The following is an 11,183-nucleotide window of genomic DNA, read 5'->3' on the forward strand; positions in this document are numbered from 1 at the left end:
AAATGAAGATCCAAATGCCCACATTCAAGACTTCATCACAATGTGCAACACATTTCACACACATAGAAATGAAAGTGATGAGGTGATCACACTCAAGCTGTTTTCATTTTCCTTGAAGGACAAGGCGAAGAATTGGTTGAAGAATTTACAACCAGGTTCGATCATAAACTGGGAGGAAATGGCTACACTGTTCCTGATGAAATATTTTCCCCCAAGACAAACAATCAAGCTAAGGAATGAGGTCTCTCATTTCTTCCAAGAGGAAAATGAATCATTATCCGAAGCATGGGAGAGACACAAGGAATTGTTGAGAAGAGTACCGAATCATGACATACCCATGTGGATGCAAGTTCAAAACTTCTACAACAGAGTAACCAACGCGTACAAGATCCAAATTGAATCAGTTGCCAACGGAAATCCAGAGGAACTTGAACCTCAAGCATTATACGAGCTAATCGAAAGAGTTGTCAACACAAGTTATAACTGGCACTCGGTACGAAGTGATGCGAAGAGGGTCACGAACAATGCAAATAGCGAGGCTATCATGAGACTTTCCTCGCAGATGGAACAACTGGTTAAAACAAGGGGAAAGATGAATGTTTCTGCAGTTCACACGCAACCACCTATTCCTATTAAGATACTATCACCTGATGGGTGTGATTTCTGTAGCGGTCCTCACAGACCAATCGATTGTCCGGGAATCAAACCAGGAGCATCCATGCAAGAACAATGCGATTTCATTGCTCGAGAACCACCTAATCCCTATTCGAATACGTATAATTCTGGTTGGAGAAACCATCCTAATTTTTCATGGCAGGATAATAAGAGGCAACCAGCTGCTCAACCACCGTACATGCATGATAATCAACGAACAACTTATCAGCCGCAACAAGGCAGCACATCTAACCCACAATACCAAAGATAACCAGCTGCTCAACAAGAAGGAAAACCTGATTTGGAATCCATGATGTTGCAGTTCATGAAGCAGACACAGTCATCCATAAAGAGCCTCGAGACTCAAATGCAACAATTTGCAACGATCATCTCCTCAAAAGAGAAAGGAGGACTCCCAAGCAACACAGTGACCAACCCGAAAGAAGAGGTCAATGCTATTATTTTAAGAGGAGGCAAGGAATTATCTAACACTATTGATAAATCTGCTGCAGGTAGAACAACTGAACTAAAGATGCAAATAGCTGCACCCCAATGGAAGAAAGATAAATAGTTGATCGAAGATGGACCAGTTGCACCTCAATACGAAACACGAGTACTGTACCCGGGGCGATTGAAGCAGCAAAACTATAAGAAGAGACACAAGAGCTTTCTAGAACAACTGACAAAGCTGCACATAAATATACCTTTCATCAAAGCTTTATCCAAAATGCCTATGTATGTCAAGTTTTTGAAAGACCTACTCACCAATAAAAAGAAGTTGGAAAGTGTAGCTATGGTACAACTGAACAGAGATAGCTCCTCAATCTTACAAGCTAAACAGCAGCTTCCCAAGAAGCTAAAAGATCGAGGGAGTTTCTCTATACCTTGTTCGATAGGAACGCTCACTATTCAAAACGCCTAATGTGATCTAGGAGCTAGCATCAACCTTATGCCTTATTTAATTTATATGCAATTGGGGTTAGGAGAACCAAGACCTACAGAGGTCACGGTTCAACTAGCTGATCGATCAATCTGATACCCCAAGGGTATAGTTGAAGATGTACTGGTTAAGGTTGGAAATTTAATTTTACCTGTTGATTTTGTAATAATGGATATTGCTGAAGATTTGAAAGTTCCAATAATCTTAGGACGTCCATTTCTAGCAACTGGAAGAGCTGTCATTGATGTACATAGAGGCCATCTCATTATAAAGATCAATAATGAAGAAGTAGTGTTTAAAATGCATGAAGTTGTTCGATATGCATATGCCTCTGATGATGCGTGTTACTTCCTAGACACACGTGATGAAACTCTCTTTTTGCAGGAACAGTACGACGCAGAGAAGGATAAAGAAGTAGAACAACTGTTCGAATCAGCACGTAATGAGGAAACCGCTGAAAGCGGCATTGATGAAGCAGATAGAGATATCCTCCCAGAGCCAAACATAGAAAACAAAGAGGAATCAAGGTGCCCAGAGATAAAACCCTTGCCTAATCATTTAGAGTATGCCTTCTTGGATCCACCGAATAGTAGACCAGTCATTATCTCTGCCACACTAACGAAGGACCAGAAGGAACAATTACTTAATATCTTGAGGCATCATAAGGAAGCGTTAGCATGGAAAATTGAAGATATAAAGGGAATCAGTCCAAGCATCTGTATGCACAAAATTCTTATGGAAGAGGATCACAAACCAACTGTGCAGCCACAAAGAAGGTTAAACCCTCACATGAAGGAAGTAGTCAAAGCGGAAGTCATCAAGCTTATCGAAGCAGGGATCATCTACTCAATTTCAGACAGTGTGTGGACCAGCCCTGTACAGGTTGTTCTGAAGAAAGGAGGAACCACAGTGGTCCTAAACAAAAAGAACGAGCTCATTCCTACAAGAACAATCACGGGATGGCGAATGTGCATCGACTATAGAAAGCTGAACTAAGCAACATGAAAAGATCACTTCCCATTACCATTCATCGACCAGATGCTGGAGCGACTAGCTGGTTATCAATTCTACTGTTTCTTGGATGGGTATTCAGGATATAACCAGATCCACATTTCCACGAAGGACCAAGAAAATACCACCTTTACATGCCCATACATGACTTTTGCATACAAACGAATGTCGTTTGGACTGTGCAACGCTCATGCCACATTTCAAAGATGTATGATGGCCATATTTCATGACATGATCGAAAAAACAGTTGAAATTTTCATGGACGACTTCTCCGTTTATGGAATGACCTTTGAAGCCTGTTTACAAACCCTGGAAGCTGTGCTGGAAAGATGTACAGAGACACAGTTGGTTTTAAACTAGGAGAAATGCCACTTTATGGTAACAGGAGGAATTGTTCTAGGACACAAAATATCAAGTAAGGGGTTGGAAGTTGATAAAGCTAAAGTGGAAGTAATTGAGAAGCTAACTGTTCCCACAACTGTCAAGGTTGTTTGTAGTTTTCTGGGACACGCTAGATTTTACAAACGGTTTATCAAGGATTTCTCCAATATCGCACAACCACTCTCTGTGCTATTACACAAGGAAGCCAACTTCATCTTCGATGGGAAATACAAACAGGCATTCGCACAGCTGAAGGATATGTTAACACATGCACCTATCTTAATTTCACCAGATTAGGGTGCACCATTCGAGCTCATGTGCGCCGCCAGCGACATAAGCATAGGAGCTGTTCTTGGACAACGAGTTGAAAAGAAATTCAAACCCATACACTATGCCAGCAAAAACTTTAAACGAAGCTCAACAAAACTACACAACCACTGAGAAAGAGCTGCTGGTTGTGGTCTATGCGTTCGATAAATTCCGCTCATACCTTGTGTGGTCCAGAGTAACAGTCTATACCAACCACTCTGCGTTAAAATACCTGTTCGCCAAAAAAGATGCAAAGCCTAGGCTGATCCGATGGTTGTTACTACTACAAGAATTCAATCTAGAGATAAAGGATAAAAAGGGCTCCGAAAATCTGGCAGCTGACCATCTCTCCAGGATTGAAGCCACAACAGAGATCGAACAGCCAGACATCCTCGATCATTTTCCTGACGAACAACTGTTTGCTATTTCTACGCTTCCTTGGTTTACTGATATTGCTAACTTTTTGGCGTGCAAAATAAAACCATTCCGATATTCCACAAATAAAAAACGAAAATTTTATTCTGAATTGAAATATTATATTTGGGAGGAGCCTCACTTGTTTAAACTATGTGCAGACCAACTGCTCCGAAGATGCGTGAGTCAAGAAGAAGGCATGGAAATTTTACAAAAATGCCACACCTCAGAATCTGGTGGCCATTTTGGAGCAAACCGAACAGCCGCAAAGGTGTTTCAAGCTGAATTCTTTTGGCTAACCATTTACAAGGACGCTCAAAGGTTTGTTCAGAGATGCAATGAATGTCAATGCACAGGTAATATTTTGGCATGTAATGCTATGCCCTTAAACAACATAGTTGTTTGCGAAATTTTTGACGTTTGGGGCATAAATTTCTTAGGGCCATTCCCAATCTCTTTTGGAAATCAATATATTCTAGTTGATGTTGATTATGTGAGCAAATGGGTTGAAGCAAGTGCATACCCATCAAATGATGCAAAAGTGGTCATAAATTTTTTAAAACAACTGTTCGCTAGATTCGGAGTGCCAAAGGCAATCATAAGCGACCAAGGTACTCATTTTTGCAACAACCTATTTGAGAAGCTTCTCAAGAAATATGGAGTCACTCATCATATATCTACCCCATATCATCCGCAAACAAGCGGGCATGTTGAGGTATCAAACAGGGAGCTTAAACATATTTTAGAGAAAACAGTAAATTCCTCACGGAAAGACTGGTCTCTAAAACTTGATGATGCATTGTGGGCATACCGAACAACTTATAAAACACCTCTATGGATGTCCCCTTTTAGGCTTCTGTTCAGGAAAGCATGCCATTTACCAGTTGAGTTGGAGCATAAAGCATATTGGGCACTAACATTTTTAAATTTTGATGACTAGGCTGTTGCGCAGAACAGGTGTGCCCAATTGAATGAAATGGATGAATTCTGATTGTTCACCTATGAAAATGCACTTAAATATAAGGAACAAACAAAGAAGTAGCATGATCAACGTATCCAATCTAAGACTTTTAAAGAGGGCGAACATGTACTCCTTTAAAACTCACGCTTGCGATTATTTCTTGGAAAATTGCGTTCTAGGTGGTCCGGACCATTCACTATACATTGAGTATTCCCCCACGGAGCAATTGAAATCCAGAACAACGATGGAGCAATTTTCAAAGTCAATGGTCAGCGTCTGAAACACTACATTGTCCATGAACCTCCAGGAACAGTGGGCATCACCCATTGTTTGAACACACCACGATAAACGAAGGGAGGTACGCACCCTAATCAAAAGAAAATAAAAATATTTTTATTAAGCATAGTTAGGTTAATTAGAAGTATTTATCTTTCGTTGCTTCATCTTTAATTACTAATATTTTGCTTTAAGTCCACATTTGAATAAATATCCTCTTAAGTACGTAGGGATGTACGAACAATCATTTCCCCCACCAACTTTTCACCACTCACAGGACATCCACCGCCCGAGCCGTCTTGTCCTTTAATTGGGAATTGTCAGGCGGCAGGCTGCCAGACACAACGGCCACAAGCATTGATGTGGTTAACCCTCATTCCAAACACGTCGAAATAATTCCCTATTCTCACGGTGGAATAAGGAATGTGATTGGTCAAAACGGTTTGAACCACCCTTGACGGTTCATAACCCATCGCCTTTGTGTATAAAAGGCACCACCTTTACCGTACATTCATATTTGCACCCTTTCCATCCTAAAGTTAACCCTGACTTCTTCTTTCTACATCATGGCTCGCAAGAACACCAGGTCCACCACCGTCTCCAAGGGAAAGGAGAAGAAACCAGACATCAGTTCTAGCACCCAAGACTCCCTTGTCTTATCTAAGCATCTCCTAACTTTCTCCGACGAGATTGAGCAGAAGAATTATGAAGATTTTCAGAACACCGAGCTTTGCGCAACATGGCAAATATATTGAGAGAGTCTATGAGAAGTTGGTCTGGATGCAGAAGTCCGACAAATGATTGAAGGAGCAAACTTAGTGAAATTTCTAGCCATTGAGGAGCTAGCCTATCACGAGTTCACAATGGAGTTCATCTCCCCCTTTCAACGAGACGTCAAGTACACGGATCCAAACCACCATAAGCGCTATCAATTTTGTCTTATGGGAAATCATATGAACTGCTCATTGAACAAGATGAACATCTTTCTCGGCTTGGTCGAGCAGACCAAACTGGAAGAAGAACCCTACCTCTCGGCCTACAGAGAAATTCCTCAAGAATTTGATGCTAACGCCTTCTGGCACTCCATCACAGGCCACACAGACTATAACCCATGTTCATCAAAAGCCTCAGGTATCAAGAGTTATGCCTTGAAATATTTGCATCGCTTACTTGCTGGTTCACTATTTGGTAGGGTTCATCAAGCCACTATTCCCTCTACTGAGTTGTTCGCCCTGGCATGTTTGCGGGACCAAAAGCCAGTGAACGTTGGGTATTATTTTGCTGAGTATATAGCCTCACTGCAACAACAAAAAAATATCGTTGGCCTCTATTGTGGACCGTTCATCACGACCATTGCTCAGAATCTTGGGTTCTTTGACCCAAAGGTTTCCACACTAACAATAGGTCCCATTATGGAACCTTTAAACTTGCAGGTGATGAAGCGTATTGAAATTTGTTGCGACATCAAAGGTGTTTGGTACCTGTGGAGAGAGGCTGAGCAACTCAAGAAGAAAGACAAGGACACATCTGGTCCATCAAAGAGACGAAGATCGGAGGATGGAATGCCCCAACCTGTTCATATCATACCCCTTCGTGCATTCCCGGAGACCACCCCAAGTGTTGATGATGACAAGATCTTCCATATTGTAGCAAGAATGAGTATGGAAACCATCCTTATCAACATGAGAGTTATGGAACAAAGAATCAACTCATACGAGCAAAAATTGGAAATCATGCGTGCCAGAATAGCTATTCTCGAAGGAAACAGTAACACTGCCGTAAAACCAAATGTTTCAGATGAGTCACCGAAGAGCCCCATCAAGAACAATGAGATTATGGTAGAAGGAATCACACCAACCGTAACAAAACCCAATGCTGATGAGGAGGATGAGTCCTCCCAGTCTCCAATTGTGTAAATGTATCTCTCTTTTCTCTCTATCCTTTGCTTGGCCTGCTGCTGCTGTGTTTATTGCGCAATCTGTTGGCGTCTGTTTTCCTACCCATTTGTCTTATATTGAGGACAATGTTTTGGTTAAGTTGGGGGTAGGGGAACATCGTCTTAGCATCTGACTAGCTGTTCATATAATTTGCTCACCCCACTGATCTATTTTCCCTTGCATCACATTAACCTCAACCTCTCCAAAAACAAAGCACATCACAATCACACCCTGTGTGCAACACCCGCCTGTTATCCATCCATTCATTTTCATTAGGAATTGGTTGAATAAGTTTTAATAGCTAAGTTGTCATGCACATAATTTTTTTTAATTGCTGTGATAATTGATAGTGAGAAGTTTTAGGTTGATCAATTTGCATGTGGACTCCCTGAACATATTGATTACTGAACAAGTGCAAACAACCAGTGAGACTTGTGCCCAAATCATGCATATTGGAGTGCGCTTTGTATGTTTTAGGTAGGTTAGATTTTGCCTTGTCTGCCTTTCAGTGGGATAAAACGATTCTTGACACAAGAAGATGAACATCCCAAACACATGTCCCCACATTCAAATATACACCACCAAACACTAAAACCCTAACCCCATGGCTGGAATCACAGGAAACAAGAAGCGAATATCGAATAGCCCTATTCCGAGAAACATCAAAACAAAAAGGGGACTCAATCCAAAATCCTTACAATCTATGAAAAAAATCTAAAAAGGAATCATCCCCTCTGAAAATAATCAAAAGAAAATCAAACAGGAGCTTTGAAAGTACCTATGTCAGCCAAACATTTATATCCAACCAAACACCTAAACCTCCCTTACCCTTTTAATGATTCTGATTGTGTCTAGGAAAGTTTGATTTCTCTGTTAGACAGAAAGGCAAAGTCCAGACTTACTCCTATGCATGCATTGCTGTCGAGAGACTTAAACAACCCAATTTGAGAGCAAACACTGCGAGCACTGAGCGAAACAACAGAAGCACTTACAAGTGATCACTATTAGATCAGGGAATCCGCTCAATAGTTGAAGGCAACCTAAACTCCCTGGTATGAGATTTATCACTTTTATTAAGACTTTATCATGCATCGACTTATCTGTTTTTACTTATATAATCACTGCCTATTCCTTCACTTTTATTTTTGATGTGTTGCTTGAGGACAAGCAAGAGTTCAAGTTGGGGTAATTTGATATGAGTGAAATGAGCAAGTTTAAGAGGCTGAACATTCATGGAAAATAGCTTCAGAGTTATAGTTTTCAACCAGAAATAGAAGAAATAGGCACAAATAATAGTTCAAGTATGATTCCTCACGAACAAGCTATAAGAAGAACAGAACAGCATAAATAATGGCATTAACGGGTCAACTTGGAAGGAACGGATAAATGCACGGGTCGAGCAAGCTAAAGGAGAGAGAAAGAAAGAAAAAACGTGGAAAGCAAGACAGCTTCCATCTTGTGCCAAGTGTAGGGAGATTGTTTATTTGTCCTTTCGCACTTTTTACCCTTTTGTTTTAGGGTTTGTTTTTGGACCTATAAATATTGTAGTAGTCTTATGTAAGGGGTGCCTCGTTTTCCGCCACCTTCATCTTTATTCTCTGTTTTTATGTTTATTGTCGGAAGAATTATTTTGGGAAGAACAAGTTGTTCACTCATGGAAATGAGTGAGTAATTCCTTTTGTAGGCCTAGCCAGACTTTAAACGGCGACTGTAAGTAAATCTTTTTTATTAATGAAGTATTTCCATCCATGAATGATTGTCAATAGTATGCTTAAAGAATAAATTAGGATCCAATCTATATGCTAATTACCGAAGATGGCACGACGGTGCTCCGACGTAATGGAAATAACTATTTGGCTTATATTATAGTGGACGGACACGAAAACAACCATATATTGGGGTTTCATTTATGAATGCTTCCTGGTTCTTAATGCTTGCTTGTATATTAACACAAGGACACTTGGTTGGTTTAACTTGCTTAGAATCTTAGGAAATGGGACACCGGACCTTAGTGATAAAAGAGGAGATACCCAAATCAGGAATATGGTTTTACTTCATTAAAAGGGAAGAGTGTAAATGCAGTTGTTCGTAGGTATAGTGCTAGGCATGAGCTTGTTTATCTTGGTTTAGTTTAATTTTTATCATTTCACTTATTCTTATCTGTTTATGTTTAGTTATTGTCAAAAATCAAACCAACCAACCTTTTGAATTCTAACACTTAAGGTAACTATTCTACCAACTAGTTTCAATCCCTGTGGAATACGACACTTGGTCTTACCATCACTACATCGCCATCCCTTAGGGCCACTAAATCGGTAAGACATCAATGAAAAATTGGACAAGCACAAATAGAAGTCGACCTTGCAAATGCATATGCTAGACTATTTGCTTGCCTCTTAAAATAACAGACCAAGAAGCTGTTATTATTTGATAACAAAGATCTGCATTTGTTGATGATATCTCCGAACTCAAAATGATCAGTAGCATCTGAATGAATTGCATCACATACTAGCTTAGAGTCAGTTTCAAAAGTAATTCGTGGTAATTCATGCTCGATGGCCCACCAGATTGCTTGATTGAGTGCAAGAGCCTCACCTTCCCGTATTTCTATTAGTTCTTCACAAGTTTAAGTTTGGGCAGTCACAAATAAACCATTTGAGTCCCTGATAATAGCACTGAAGCCTGATCTTCCATCCTGCGCAAGCTGACTCAAATCGGTGCAACACGAAAGAGTACAAGCCACTGGTCTGTGGCACACCGAGGAGCAACTGATATCAGTAGAAATAGACGGGGTTGCCAGAAACTGTCTTTTTTGAGCCAGCTTCCATTCTGCAAGAATTTGTCGTCTTGAGATTACCGTTGCAGCTACTTGCACTGTCTTCTGCTGCCATAACAGGAAATTCCTCGCACTCCACCATCCCCACATTGCCATCATAAAACGCTCCCTAAAATCAATAGTAACCGACCTGCAGACATCAAATAAAAAAACAGTAAAATTGTTGGAATGACTAGCCATAGAGTTGATTATTGGAGCAAGATTCGTCAATTGCCACAACTCTTGAACTTTGGGGAAAAGAATGAATAAATGCCATAAATCTTCAATATCCGCAGAACACAGGCACTGTCCATATTAATTCCCCTTGATCTGAGTTTAACATGCGTAGGAAGACAGTCCCTCACAAGCCGCCAACAAAAGTAACGTACTTTATCAGGAATATGAGCCTTCAATATCACCTGCCACTCTCCTTCCAAATCCAGATCATCATTATCTTCCAACACCTCCTGAGCCACTCGATACCCACTTTTGACCAAAAAACAGCCGTCTGAAGACCCATTCCAAATTATCTGATCCTCACGACCCGAAATCCACACCGATGGCATACAAATTGCCTGAACATCACGAGGTGATAAGATTTCCTGCAATAATTCGATGTCCCAGTCAGTTGAGTGTGGAATACCCGAAGATTATCCAAACCAGGAACCACATGCGGCGTCATCATGCAAGAGTCAGTATCTCTAAGCCACGGATCCTTCCAAATATTAATAGATTTTCCATTACCAATCTTCCACCGAATACCCTTTTGCAATAATAGCTGAGAGCCCCAAATACTCCGACAAATGTAACTATGTGAGTGACCCAACCGTGCACTTAGAAAATCCCCATCCGGATAATATTTAGCTTTAAAAATTCTGTTGACAAGAGAGTCTGGAGATGACAATAGTCGACATCCTTGTTTGCCCAGCATTGCAAGGTTGAAGGCAATGAAGTCCCGAAAGTTCAATCTGCCTTCAGACAGGGTATACATAGTTTTTCCATGCTAACTAGTTGATACCACGAGATCCATCCCTTTTATTACCCCACCAAAAAGAATTCAACATCCTCTGTAATTCTTCAGCAGTAGAGACAAGTAGTATAAACACACATAAAATAGATAGGAATGGCTTGACCTGCAACACGAATAAGAGTGGATTTACCTGCTTTGGATAAAGGCTTGCCTCTCCAGCCCTGCAACTTTCTTCACATTCGATCTTTAAAATGGGCAAAGATCACTTTCGTCCTTCTGCCAACAAGGATGGGAGCCTCAAATAACGACCACTATTGATAGGAGTAAAAACTCCCAAAATGCTCGAAATTGCCTCTCCCAAATAGACCGCCACATTACTACTAAATAAAACGCTTGATTTAGAGAAGTTGACCGCTTGTCCCGATGCCAATTCATAGGCCAAAAGAATATGCTTCATCTCACGGCTCTCTTCGATTAAAAAAAATTACTTTTTAAACGTGGATGTTAAAGGTACT

The 11,183-nt window shown here is 40.6% G+C and overlaps 1 non-coding gene across 1 annotated transcript; it reads right to left on the reverse strand.

Annotated features, from left to right (window-relative positions):
• Nucleotides 1-226: 226 nt before the first annotated feature.
• LOC136225233 (small nucleolar RNA R71) lies at nt 227-333 on the reverse strand. The gene has a single exon (XR_010686959.1). It is a non-coding gene; the product is annotated as a small nucleolar RNA R71 (small nucleolar RNA).
• Nucleotides 334-11,183: the final 10,850 nt, after the last annotated feature.

This window comes from Euphorbia lathyris, chromosome 3 (genome assembly GCF_963576675.1).
Source record: "Euphorbia lathyris chromosome 3, ddEupLath1.1, whole genome shotgun sequence".
In the NCBI taxonomy this organism is placed as follows: domain Eukaryota; kingdom Viridiplantae; phylum Streptophyta; class Magnoliopsida; order Malpighiales; family Euphorbiaceae; genus Euphorbia; species Euphorbia lathyris.